Here is a 13,970-nt window from a genome sequence, read left to right as displayed (position 1 = left end):
AGAGAGAGAGAGAGAGAGAGAGAGAATCAAAGAAATGATGAATTCAGAAATACTCTTTTTTTGTGTCGCTGGATTATTTACCTTTACTGAAAGGTTCATTCTTTGCCGTTTTAAAATCAGGAAGCGAAAACATAGTCTTGACATCACCTGCATTAATGTATTACGAGCATATTATAAGAACGTTTTGTTTTTTGTATGTTGTTTAACGTCCCTCTCGAGAATTTTTCACCTTTATGGAGACGCTTATGAGAACATAAAATACATGTAGTTAAATACATGTAGTTAGAAAAAAATAAAAATGTTCTAGATTTTTTCTTCCTCTCCCCCACATGTCGAAATATATTTTTCGGGAATTACTGACTTTTCTAGATTTTGGGACAAAAATGTCAACACTTACCGGAGTCTGAATGCATAACCTCTAAATGTTTTGATGGTACCGTGGTTGAAAGTGACAAACAATCAGGAAGAATAGAAGTGCTATTGTTATTACCTGTATTAAATGATAAGAACGCAATGAATTGTTTAAAGAAGCTTCAATTTAATATTTCAGATCTTCTGGATTTTTTACTTCCTTGTTAAAATGTATTCCAGTAATTATTTACTTCATTGGATATACGAGGGTCTGATTTTGTGGACACCAAATATTTTGATGTTATCGTTCTTGATGTTAATAAATGATTGTCCAGTGGGAGTGTTTTTGACGTATATATTGGTATAAGTAAGAGTAAATTAAATAAATAAATGAAGTCATTTATCTGTTTAAATTCACTGTTTTGCATTTTTTATCGTAATGGATTTCGAAATATGTGCAGAACAAAAAGAAAAGCATAAAATATAACTTTCACGGATAAAGATCGAGACGAGAGATAACTCGGTTCAATACACAAAAACAACAACAAAAGAAAAGAAAAAAAAATCAAAATACTGCTTACTGAGTTTTTGTGTTGAGGGGGAAGCTTGAATCATACAATCTGTATCAAAATAAAATTTCATTTCATTATGTTGATCAACAATTTACTTATATTGAATGTTAAAAGGAAATCATGTGTTAATTAATTTCATAATTCGAATGAGAAGCAATCGGTTAAAAACTCTTCTATATACTGTAAAATCACATATCTTCGTAGGGTCAAATTTTCGTGGTTTGAGGAAAAAATATTGGTTCGTGGGAATTTGATTTCGTGGATGAAAAACTTTTTAGTAGTTGAGTATATGAAATTTTACATTTCGTGGTGGACATGAATTCGTGGGACTCTTCGTACCTCGAAAACAACGAAAATTAAACCCACCCCCCACGAAATTAGTGATTTCACAGTAATATATTTTAGATATAAGACAATGAAATATAATCAAAGTATCAATAAATTCCAAAGTATATTCCAGTACACGTATCATTGAATCAAAACAGAACAAACAGAGAACTGGAATTAAAACTTTCTTCTAACAATTATGGCAAAACATTGATCTGTGAATTTGACTTCAAAGAATTCATTTTTCCCTTCAAATTCTTCCTGTTCAAAAAAAAAAAAAAAAAAAAAAAAACAAACAAACAAGGAAATTATCTACAAACCTATTCTGGAAAGACCTACCAATGCGAACTGTAACACTTTTCTCTTTTTTAATCCCAGACATCGCACGGTTATTTCCTCCTACTGGTACCCATGTTATTGTGTACATCTGACCTGGTTCTGCATCATGATATGTGAAATTATTAGTTTCGGTAACGAGGCTGAGAGAATATTTCGGGTCATCTTTTTTCCTGATTACTACTTGAAACTGAACATAACGTTCTGAACTCCATCGTAAAACAATTTTACATCCAACTACATCGGCGAAGTTTTCAAATACTTCAGACGCGGCATCTACATTGTAGGAAAAATAATTAAGAACAATAATTTTTGAAACAACAATTAACAAACTTCTATATTGTTAAATTCTACCCACACAGCATAGACATACAAGCTACCATTACAAGGTTCATGTATAATGAATAGGGCGTGTCTCTTCTGTAATTGATATATAATAATATATTTTAAATACAATTCGCGTCAGTTGCTTTCATAAAACAACAAAATTTGGAACTAGTTATTTTGAAATTTTTAATTATTTGCCACATTGTATTTGCAAATCAAAATAATGGCATATATGCAAATTTAAGTTTCATATTATGTTAGAACTCTAATTAAAAATCATTTTTTATCCTCTAAATAATATAAGGTCTTTTGCATACACAGTTGCAAAAATGAACATTATTCTTTTTTTTGTAAAATCCACCCTTCCCTCAAAAGAAAATTCTCACAGCCAAGATTTGTTGAAGTCGAGCATTTGTCAAGAGGAAATAATAACTACTAGTATTCAGGATGTAAAAAGGAAGTGACATGTACATATAAAAGTACAAAATGCAAAGTACATGAAGTGCACATGGTTTATTATTATGCATAATGCAAAATACATGAAGTATCTATAATTCCAGGAAAATCAATAAGTGAAACGGATGTTTGTTTCATAAAATTACATTTTAATATAATATCCGGCTATTTCAGTCCTTTTAACTAACGATAATAAACACAGACAGGTTATGGCTGGTAATATTTGTTTAAAATTATTATTTTCAGCTGCATTTTATAGATGACAATAACTCTGTTACATGTACAAGTCTTTAACACATAACCAGCATTTTTTCTGTTCATAAACTTTCTTATCAAAGGATAACTCTGTGCACATGCAATTGGATTTTTCTTGTACTTATGATAATTTGTTACAGAAGATGGGAAAATATGGAGACTGAGGCATTGCTTAAAAATTCTTAAACTTATCTGTGCAAAATTGTAATGACCATACAAATGTATGTTAAAATTTTATTTGAAAAATATTTTTATATACTTGTATTAACCGAAGATATTCATCCCTCAATCCTATGTTATATTTGAACCAGCGACTTAAGATTTGTATAAGTTACTGATATCAGATAAGATCTAGTTATTTAGATGTATACATGACAGGTTGTTTAACCAAAGTTTTAATGATATATATATATATATATATATATATATATATATATATATATATATATATATATATATATATATATATATATATATATATATATATATATAAAAGAAGAAAACACTTGCCTGGCCTTCAACTCGACTTTAGATATATCGACGATGTATTATTTATATGTCGACTGTCACTCGATATATCCCAGTGAACTTAAAGCTGAACACGATTCGTAAAAGGAATGTGTCCGCCATATTCGATTGGTTTCTCGCTATATCTGAGGGCCCTTATATAAAGCCGCTGACTTGGTCACTGTTCAGTGTAATCAATCGTCACTGGTGTAGACGGACGTATGCTATACTGCACTCGGTAGTGACAAAATATAACTGTGTACTTCTTCTAATGCAGGGGAGAAAGATATCAAAGAAACTTACAACAGTTGCACTGGTCAGTGCAGCATACAAACAAACACTTCTAAATACACATAACTGCAATAAAATGTAAACAAAGGTAATGCAAGATAACCAACACGAACACGGGTCGCCATTCCACGCCGTTACCCGTGACAATAAAGCAGTCAGGTGTAAAGAATGCGCAGAGTATACCCCGATGCTGTTATCGTAGATAGTAATATCGAAAATGGCCTATACCTATTTACGAGTCGTGGTCAGCTTTAAAATAAATAATACCACAGGGTCTGACACATCTGTTTCATATTTGGATAATTTACTCGAAAAAGACGTTAATGTTAACCTAACAACTACGTTTTATGATATATATGTTTTTTCCCGATCATGACAAGGAGCACACGGCGGGTGTGACCGGTCGGCTGGGGATGCTCACAACTCCATGGCAACTGATACCACCTCTGATGTTTGCTTGGCTCCTGATTTATATTGTTTGAATGGAATTTGGAACTTGAATAATGTTCGTTATCCCCATATTTCATAGGTGGTTATTGGTCCCTGCAAAATTGGTAAGAAAATATGTTTAGATACCATAGTGTTCTAGACAACTTATGTTTCGCCTGCGGTTTTACTCATATTTGTCTAGAAGTTTGACGATTCTTTTCAAACAAATAATTTTTGACTCAAGACGTACTAGTATTTGACGATATTTATTTCGATTTTTAAGTCTTTTAATGAAATATAGGGAAAAGACAACTCATTTATGCCTGTAACTTAATAATGTCTCTGGTTCTATGCTAACAGGCATTAATGTTAACTGGTTTGATATTTATTTTTAGTTTTAGTAACTCTAGCCTCTCCTGTGCCTCCTCCTTCTAACACAGCTAATCCTGGTCGCCGTGGGAAACACAGGACACAGATTGTTGAATTACAATGTTTTTTTTTTTTTGAAAGCCTCAGTTCTTGTTCCATTATCTTATAACACAGAAAAATTCTGAAGGATATTCGTGAATCGCTACTCTTGCGAAATAATTTTATAGACTTAATTTTCTCATTTATTAATTAACTGTAGTATTCCAAGGAACGCATGTGAGTAAATTAAAAAATGACCAGACACATACTTATTAACCTGCACTAAAAGAATAGGCATTGGGAATAAATTTCCACGTCTCAGCATGTCTTTTGATATTGTTTAAATACCGGCCAAATATCTGATTGATATCTCAAGTCACAAAAAGTTATGCCCAAAAATGATGCCAAAATGTCAGGAGTGTAACACCTTTTTGTAACATTTTGAAAATTCAATATATTTTGAAAGATCTTTGAAATAAATAGTAGTGGTTTATGTTGGAAATAAAAATTTTCCTGTTAAAATTCAAAGTATTGAGCTTTAATGTAGACTGTTGTTCGACCAAATTGTGGTCATGGCTGATGCTGAAAAAAATATTATACCATGTCAGGAGAGCAACAGAAAAAATGTACTGTTGCCAAAAAACCCCATTGATTTTAAAAATCTGTATGAAAATGAAGTCCAAAAATAGAATTTTTAAAGTGTAAAACAATAACTGATACATGTATACCATTTAACCCTCTAAAGTGCTATACAAATCACAAGCAGCATTAATGAGAGTCAAGTATCTGTGCATACCCAATTATGTCAGTAGTATAACATTTGTTGTTTTGCATGGAAAAACCTTTATCAGTATATGATTCTCTGAAATCCATTTTGGAAAATAAAGACACAAAGAACATTTTTACAACTTAGATATATCAAGTACAGGGTCTGTCTGTGTTTTAGATCTATATTTCTATGGTCGGGAGTGCAACACATTTTTTTATAAAGCTCCAAGTTCTATGATGAAAAGATTTCTATTCATACTTAAAATATTCTTTAATAAATAATGATCTATTTGAATAATTTATTTCTTAATTATTGACAGTTTTATAATTAAAATATGTCTTTCTCAATTTTATCAATCCAGATGTGTTTTTATCTTTCTTTTGAATTTTTTATGAATGAAAAAAAAACCCCAACAGACATACACACTGAAAAATTGTAATAAAATTCAAATAATTCCACCTCAACTTCACTGAAACAACAGAACACATTCTGATGTAATTTATCCTTCACAATTCTACTTTAAAGACACGCATGGTTTTTTTTTGTTAGGAGTGCACCAAAAATGTAAGAATTTTTGCTGATCAAATATGAATAAATATAAAGAAAAAATTGATGAGTAGAATGTGTCTGGTTGACCTCAATTGCTTACAGTGTTTGTCCCGTGATGTTATTATAACTATACAGTGTATGATATACTTTTATCTTTTAAATATATTTTTAGCTATTTTTTGACATAAATAGGGAATAATTTGAGATTTAAAGCCAAGTTTTAATACTTTTATGTGTTTTAACCATGCAATATTGGACTATAAATATTGCACAATTCGTTTGATGTTGCCAACATTTTATGAATTTTTGCGCACTATGGTTTTAATTTAAATTTTACAGCAGGCAGGAGAGCAACAAAACTGTTTTTAAATTATCAATGAACTTCACTTATCTTTGCTAAAAATAAATTGTAGAAAAAGTTTGATACTATTTGTAGTTCAAATCAGTTTGTCTATCAACAAATTACAGATATTGTTTAGACATTTTACAGTCAATTCACCACTCAACATATATTTATATATTTTTAAATATATAATACGAAGCAAATAATAATATTTTGAAGTAAAGAAAAACTATCAAAACCGACCAACTGATTTACTAACTTTGAATGTGTAATTGTGTTTTATAATTTTTAAAACAATATTAATAAAATTCATATCAGATGTGAGAAGTGCAACAAAATAAGGTAAAATAGGATTACTTCAAAATCTAATATTTTTGGAAGAAAACTTGTATATAAAAATTCATTTTTGGCTTAGATTTAAAGAAATGACTTAAATGGACTAAAAAAAAAATTTTTTTGAGTAATTAATTGTGTCATCTTTCTTTTATATTAAAACTTTTCAAACCAGAATTGAAAAAAAAAAATTGATGTAAAATAATCAAAAAGTCAACTTCTTTCACATGTACAAGAGAGGAAACTCAATCAAGGTTTAGATCTAATCATTTAAACCATGACACCATTTTGAAGCACAAAAAGCTATAATTTCTTTTGGTTATGTATTTTAGAAAGTCTTTTAGGGTGTAGTAATATTTTCTTTTTTCAAATAAAGTTTTACAAATAAAAATTCTGAAACTTTCATGCAATTGTCTATTCAATTGCCACTTCAGGAATTTTAACTAGAATGCATGTACATTATGATGATATAAGTGAAAAATATGTTATGGTTAGTTGAACATTTTTAAAAAAAATCAATTTGGTGGTCATTATATATGAATTAACCCATGTGCCGCTTGCTTTGTAGCTTCATAAAAGATGTAAATAAATCTAAGAGTAGTCACCTATCTATTTACTACTAGCAATATAGTTTATGCATTTGCCTGCAAAGTTAACTCAGTTTAATCAAACCGACCGGTACAGCGGAATTCTTTTATTATTTATTTATTTATTCTCGCAAAATAGGTCAATGCTCAAGCTAAGTGGACTGTATTTATAATAATTTCATAATATTTTATGAGTAACAGTGCACATATTAAATTGTGAAGAATTATCTCATAAAAGTCAAAAATATGCTGTATATCGGCATTTTGAACTATTTTGAAAAGAAGATCAAAGGTCTTTTTTGCAAAAGCCCATAGTGCCAAGCAATGTATGTGCAAAATATCAAATCCATAACTCTTACAGTTCTCGAGATTATGATATAAAGTGTGATAGAGGGACAGACGGAGAGACAAACAAATGCCGGATAAAGTGATCCCTTATAGTGTCATTCCGTTCTGCAGGCGACAAAATCCCCATCATCATACGGGAACCAAAATTGAAATGTTTCCACATTTGTTGGCAGTAGTAGAAATAAACCCCAAATGTTCCCTTCTTCTTGTAGGATATTTACTTCTTCATTTCGGATTTCTACTTCACTGCAAGAAAATACATTTAAATGTCTAATGCTGGCTTATTAATTTCAAAATCTTGATAGAGGATGACTAGTGTACTGAAAGGTACGCATGGTCTCTTTTATAGTTATCTTTCTTCCTTCAATATCTCATTAAAAATTAAGAAAGGAAAAAATGAATTAATTAATAAAAAGAAATGCTCTAAGGCATATCTTTATCTCAGAATTTAAAACTCCTTTGAGGATCTGTAGTCAGACAACAAATAGATAAAAAAACAACATAAGATATACACCCTTTCAATTTTATGCGGGGGGGGGGGGGGTGTAACTGTTCTGCTCAACAACTTTTCATTTTTAATTTGCAAAAGACACATCTCATTTCATTAAATACATATGTTAAGATAAGGCCAAAATAACGTAAGCTAATTCGCATTTCTATTTTTTTTCTCTCAACGATATGCAGAGAACTTTCCCGATAACGTGTCACTGTGACGTCACTCACTCCCCTACAAATGAGTTTGGGACCTTTTATTTTCCGGTATTCTGCAAATTGTAATACCGAGGAGTTTGCAGTAGCTCTCGTGAGATTTAGTAAGACTACAGCGAAACTGTTAGCGGATAAGGTAAATTATTCCCGGAAGAAACTTAAGATATGATCGTGATCATGAACCAAAGTTCTTTTTGGAGGGGAGGGGGGGGGGGTTGTGACGTTTATCCTTATCACCAGTAAGCAGCAAAGCTCACAAATAATCGTGCTTCATATATCTTCTTTTTTCTTTTTGTTTTACTACGACAGTTTAGTTGGAAACTTTTTAACGTTATTCCTTTAGCGTCATAGTGCAAAAATTATTGATTTATTGTTTTAGTTTACGAAAGCCGCTATTTTTTTTTAAATGAATCTATTACGTAGAAAAAGCCATGTGATTGCTCAATCCTTTCAGTAATTCGCATCTTGATATTTTTTATGCCATCTATATTTATTTGTATTTTTCTTTCGGACTGTATTTTTCGTCTGTAATTTCATTGGCACAGCACATTGAAAAATTATTTTGCAAGTAGTAACGACTAGGTCTTGGTGTGATTCCTATCTTTAAAAATTGGAAAATGCTACCGCGCAGGTAGAAACCCAGGAAAGTAGGTCGATTATTGGGAAGATCATTCACAAGAATATGTAGGCATATATTTTTAAATAATTATTACATGGCTAAAAAATAATTTGTAGATGCTTATCCTATTTTGATAAAATCTGATACTATAAATTACCTTGACAGTTACAATGGCAGAAAAAAATAGAGGAGTTCTATATATGCACTATATCAAGTTTTCCTCTTTTCTTCCAATCAATATTGAAATTTCTATTTGGAATTTCTCGTAAGAAACATGCGTTAAAAACATCACGAATTTCAGTAGATGATTTTTTAACATCAAATCTCCAATTAGCAATGTTTTATTATAATAAACAACAAAGATCGTGCGCTTATGTCCAGCTTTCTATCTTAAATGGGATATGTAAAAACTCTGTCTACATGGGCATGTTGCAAGATTAACAAGCACTTATAATAAAGTTCTTTCTTTAATGTACTAAACCGTGAACTTGAATTTGTCTCAATAAAAAAAGACAGAAAAGAAAAGTTGGTTTCTTATGGGATAGTCAATCAAAGAAAAATCTAATTAAACGTGACACTTCAAAGTTAAAAAGAATAATAAAAAGTACATAAAATAGAAAAAAAAATAGAAATATCAAGTGTCACTAATCAATTACTAAAACATCGTCTTACGTTGGTTTTTTTTTTATTTCAGTTTAGTTTTTGGATTACATTTTAGTTTTTCCTATGGATTAAATCTCTTTGTCTGGCATTAATTATTTTGTTTGTTTATGCATGTTTTGCTATTTAAAGAAAAAACTCCTCAGAACGACAGGTATGTCAGATGTACAAGCATAATCAAACGACGCCTCTTTCGTTCTCACTCCTGTTTCACTCAATATGAGATGCTCTTACATCACCGTTAGTAACACCTTAGTCTTGAATTCGGATGATTATTGAATTTTTTAAAATCAAAAGGTTCTGCAATCTCAATAAATGAAAATAATGTATTCAGTCAGTTATACTTATTATGTGAGAAGAGAAAACGAAAAGCCTTATTGTGCAAAGAAGATGGGCGTATTTAGGGAATCTCATGTACGAATCATTCAAAGTTTAGATGTCCTGTCAGGGCTATTGCGCAAAACGATGATTTGTCACTATTTAGCTAAAGAATCAAATTGAGAATTTTAATGCATATAAAATACATAATTGACTGCACAGATGTATTTCAGATCGAATTCAAACAAATTGATCAAGTAGGGAAAAAACAGATCTTGTCCATATCCCTTCGAACCATTGTTTTCCCCTCAAACCAAGAAAATCTGACCCATATGACCCATTGAAATAAGTGGTTTTAGAGTAGTTATCATTTTTTAAATTTTGTATTTCCTTCTCCGTAGTAAATTCAAAATTTACAACAGAATGATTGACGACAATTTAATTCTATGGACAAGAATGATCACGATGTAACCAAAACAAAATAAAACAAGAATAAAAGGGTAAAATAATATAATGACTTTAAAGGGGTTGCTTAGCAACGGAGTATTTTTCTCAATTTTCGGACAGTTATTTTCATTTTGTTGCTAATCCTAGACACATTTATGTATTCCAGCACATTTTAAAGTCAGATATTAGCTCATAAAATTAAAAGGGATATAAAGCAGATAAATTGTCTTAAAGTTTGACCTCATTAAAACTATTTTTAGGAGATCAAAGGTCAAATAAGTGCAAAAATTCATGAACTTTTCAACACTTTTCAATATTCTTGCCAAAATTTTACACAATGGATGCTGAAATAGAAAATTCTGAATATACTCTCAAGAAGGCATCATGCTGAGCTGCAATATCCGTACACCATTTCAGTTCAAATATGTGTTTAAAGACCTTTAATTGGTTGCTAAGCAACAACAACATTTTAAATTTTTTGGCAGTATATATTTGTTATCACTCATTCTAGACACTTTTTGTGCATTCCATGATATTGCAAGTACGGTATGAGCCAAAATAATGTAAAGAACATAACTGATTTAAGTTTTGACCCTGACACTACTGTTCTTGGGGGGGGGGGGGGGTCAAGGTCATATCAGTATAGAATTCTCCCTTAAATTGCAAGAATATATCAATTTTAAATGCTGCAATTATTATGGATATATCATCTAATAGTTGACATAAAAAAATGTGAACAACAAAATCTTGAGAGAAATTTAAAAAATTAATTAATCTTTTTTATTTTGTATATCTTGGTTGCCATTCCAAAAATACATCTAAAACTTGTAAACTGAAATAAAATTTGTTAAATGTGATTACATGTATATCAACTTTAGTGACACATACTATTAAACTAATATGGTAAAAAAAGTAATGCAAGCAGTATAAAAAATTTTCATAAATTATACAGTTAGTACTTATTTCATAATTTTCAAAAAACTTACATTTTTCTTACAAGAATTATCTTACATTTTCTATTTTTAACAGATGTTCTATCTTTACTGAGTCACTTGTTAAAACATTTTTGTCATTTGATAAGCATGAAGAAACCTCACAAGATGGGCAATGCATGGAACTTGGAATCTCTTTTACAAATAAGTGACTTTTGCATTACAATTCTTTCATTCACCTAACTTATGTGACATGTATTTGCTCATCTTTGCGAGCAAAGGATTCTGATCTGCTACTCTGCTCACAGACCCTTTGCCTATCATGCTATTAAAAGTCAGGATTGTTTACATCACCTGATCTTGAATCACAGCTTGCATCATACATAAAGAGCATCTGTAAATTAAAAGTGAAGTACCTGAAGAATAAATAACAAGCAGATAGGTTTATTTGTTAGTAAGTTTGCAATTCTTTATCTGCAATATAGATTCCAGATTATATTATGTGCACATAATCTTCATGTTGGATGATATGCCATAGCAATTTAAAGAATGGAATGTTATCTTATGAGTCATTGTTTACAAGTTTTTTTTTTTACTGACTAAAGAAAGAAGATATCGTCATTTACTATACACTTGCTGATTGGTCAAATGATGTCAATAAAACTCCAATTAACCCCAGAAAAAATCCTGACTTTTGATAGGAAAATAGATCAAGAATTTTTGAGAAGAATAGCAAAACCATTGGCTGGACAGTGAAGACATCATTCACAAGCCATGTTTGATGAGGAACATTTGACTTGGTCTTTTCAGGCAATAATAAATAGCCATGATATCAAGTAAATAAAAAAAAAACCCAGTACTTTCCACCAGTACAACTATGTTCCAATTTATGATGCATATTTACTAGCAAATTAAATTGACGGAGACCCGCAGCTGCTATACATTTCCTAAAAGATTTGGCTAATATAGGTTTTTAATTTTTTTCCTTCACTTAAGTTAACTTGAATTTCAATGAAAAATCACAAACTGGTTTGGCTGAACAGTGTTGTAAATATTACATAACAGTTACTACTACATGAATACAATTTTTCTGTTAAACAAATCCATTTTCTTGATGCCATTAAAAATAACCTTAATTTTCATGGATTTTTCCGCAGACTTTGATTCAACAACAACAACAAAAAAAAAAAAAAAAAAAAAAAAAAAAAAAAAAAAAAAATAAATAAATAAACTAATTGATTTTATCACAAGATTTTTCTGGTAACAGTGATTAAGGGGTACAATAAAGACTTGACATGTCATCTTGGAGGGAAAAAATAATAATACATGGCAATAATTAACGCAAAACTGTTAAGTCAATCAGTTCAAAATGTGATGTTTTTACCCAAATATACAAATCCAGAAATATTGCCAGCTTGACATAATCATCTCGCATGTTCACAGGTATAAGTTGTATATCAATACAAATAAGTCGCATGTCTACACAATTATGTTGCATCTATGATTTTCTGCCCCCCCCCCCCCCTACTTGCAAGATAAATTATGTTAACACACGAGAAAAGTATGTCAACATGCAAAATAAATATGTCTACATGCGAAATAATGTTAAAGTCGTCGGTCTTGAGAGGTTTACTTCATTACTTATCAATCCCTTTATATATTTATAAAGGATACGATCTCAGACCTAACACTTTTCGCGTACTTGTTTTAGTGTAAATTTGTCGCAAAGTTAAATACTGAAAGCAAGCAAGCACTACATTTTGCACCCAATCTTGGCGGAATTGAAAGAAATTATGAGAGCAATTAATACGTACAAGTTAAAGAATGTTTTTCGTATTCAGATTTTGAATTGTTGAACAGTACGGACATGGTATACTCTTCACGTCACGAATATATACAGTTGAACTCCGGTGTCTCCAACACTGATATCTCGAATACCATGGATATGTAGAAGTGATATTTAAGTACTTACTGCTTATTCCTTCAGTATTCTACCCTGGATATCTCGAATCCTCGGTTATCTCGGAAGTATTTTTTTGGTCCCTTCGAGTTCGAGATAATGAGGTTTGACCATATATATATATATATATATATATATATATATATATATATATATATATATATATATATATATATATATATATATATATATATATAATAAAAAGTCTCAGTGGTCGGAATAAAATACTTAAAATAAAGAAGAAAAACACGAAAAAGCTCAGTAAAGCTTTAGGCCTTTCATTCTATCTTCAGAAGCTTTACAAAATAAACAATAATAATTTAATTTTGTTTGTATTCTAGCCTCTGATTGGTTAATATCCAAAAAGGAACACAAATTATTTTAGGAATGACTCTAATTCTTGGTCAAATTATTCGAGTATAACCTGGTTTGGGTCAGTTTACGCTTTATAATCCGCGAAGCGGATTATAAAACAGCGTAAACTGACCCAAACCAGGTTATACTCGAATAATTTGGCCAAGAATTAGAGTCATTCCTTATAATTTAATTTTAAAATCATTACTATGGGTGTAAAATTTCGTTACTTTTTATTAGTTCAAATTTGCCGCTCAATAATACAACCATAGTAACAGAAGTAACGGAAGTGATGGGAATCGAGGGGAGGTAAAAACTGATACATAGGCCTAGCAGCCATGTTGTTTGGTTACATGTGGTAAGATCGAATTATTGTTTGAAATTAAAGGTACATTTATTAAATCTGGAATTTTCCATGAATCCCGAGGACTGGAAACGAGAGGGGAACGACTTTACTTTACCGGTCCCCAGAAAAACGCGCTAAAATATAGTGTCGCCGTAGGCGACTTCAGTATATATGAGATCGCGTGAGCGATCGAAAAAAATTAGAAGTATGAGGTTTTTAGCCTTTTTGACCCCAAAATCGAATTCTACAGATAAAAGTTTAGTTTAAAACTTCGTTTTTAAACGAAGTTTTTAACCTCGTTTTCTGAAAAAAGTGATTAATATTATTTATTCAGTGAAAAGGAGACCAAAAATAATTGTCAACAGAGCGCGTGCGGCGCATGCTTAGTGCCGTTTCTTTCGTACTTAGCCATTTTTTCATGTAAACAAACCAAAGAGA

General features: G+C 30.7%; 1 long non-coding RNA gene across 1 annotated transcript; it reads right to left on the bottom strand.

The window, feature by feature from the left end:
- Window positions 1-401: 401 nt before the first annotated feature.
- Window positions 402-1,606, bottom strand: LOC133193290 (uncharacterized). Its single transcript, XR_009721891.1, has 3 exons — window positions 1,590-1,606; window positions 933-971; window positions 402-490 (listed from the first exon to the last, which is right to left on the bottom strand). It is a non-coding gene; the product is annotated as an uncharacterized LOC133193290 (long non-coding RNA).
- Window positions 1,607-13,970: the final 12,364 nt, after the last annotated feature.

This window comes from Saccostrea echinata, unplaced genomic scaffold, assembly GCF_033153115.1.
Source record: "Saccostrea echinata isolate AGI-Se365-2 ecotype Australia unplaced genomic scaffold, CSIRO_AGI_Sech_v1 ptg000027l, whole genome shotgun sequence".
Taxonomy (NCBI): domain Eukaryota; kingdom Metazoa; phylum Mollusca; class Bivalvia; order Ostreida; family Ostreidae; genus Saccostrea; species Saccostrea echinata.
Note: the sequence above shows the minus strand (reverse complement) of the source record. Positions and strands in the feature narration are given on the sequence as shown.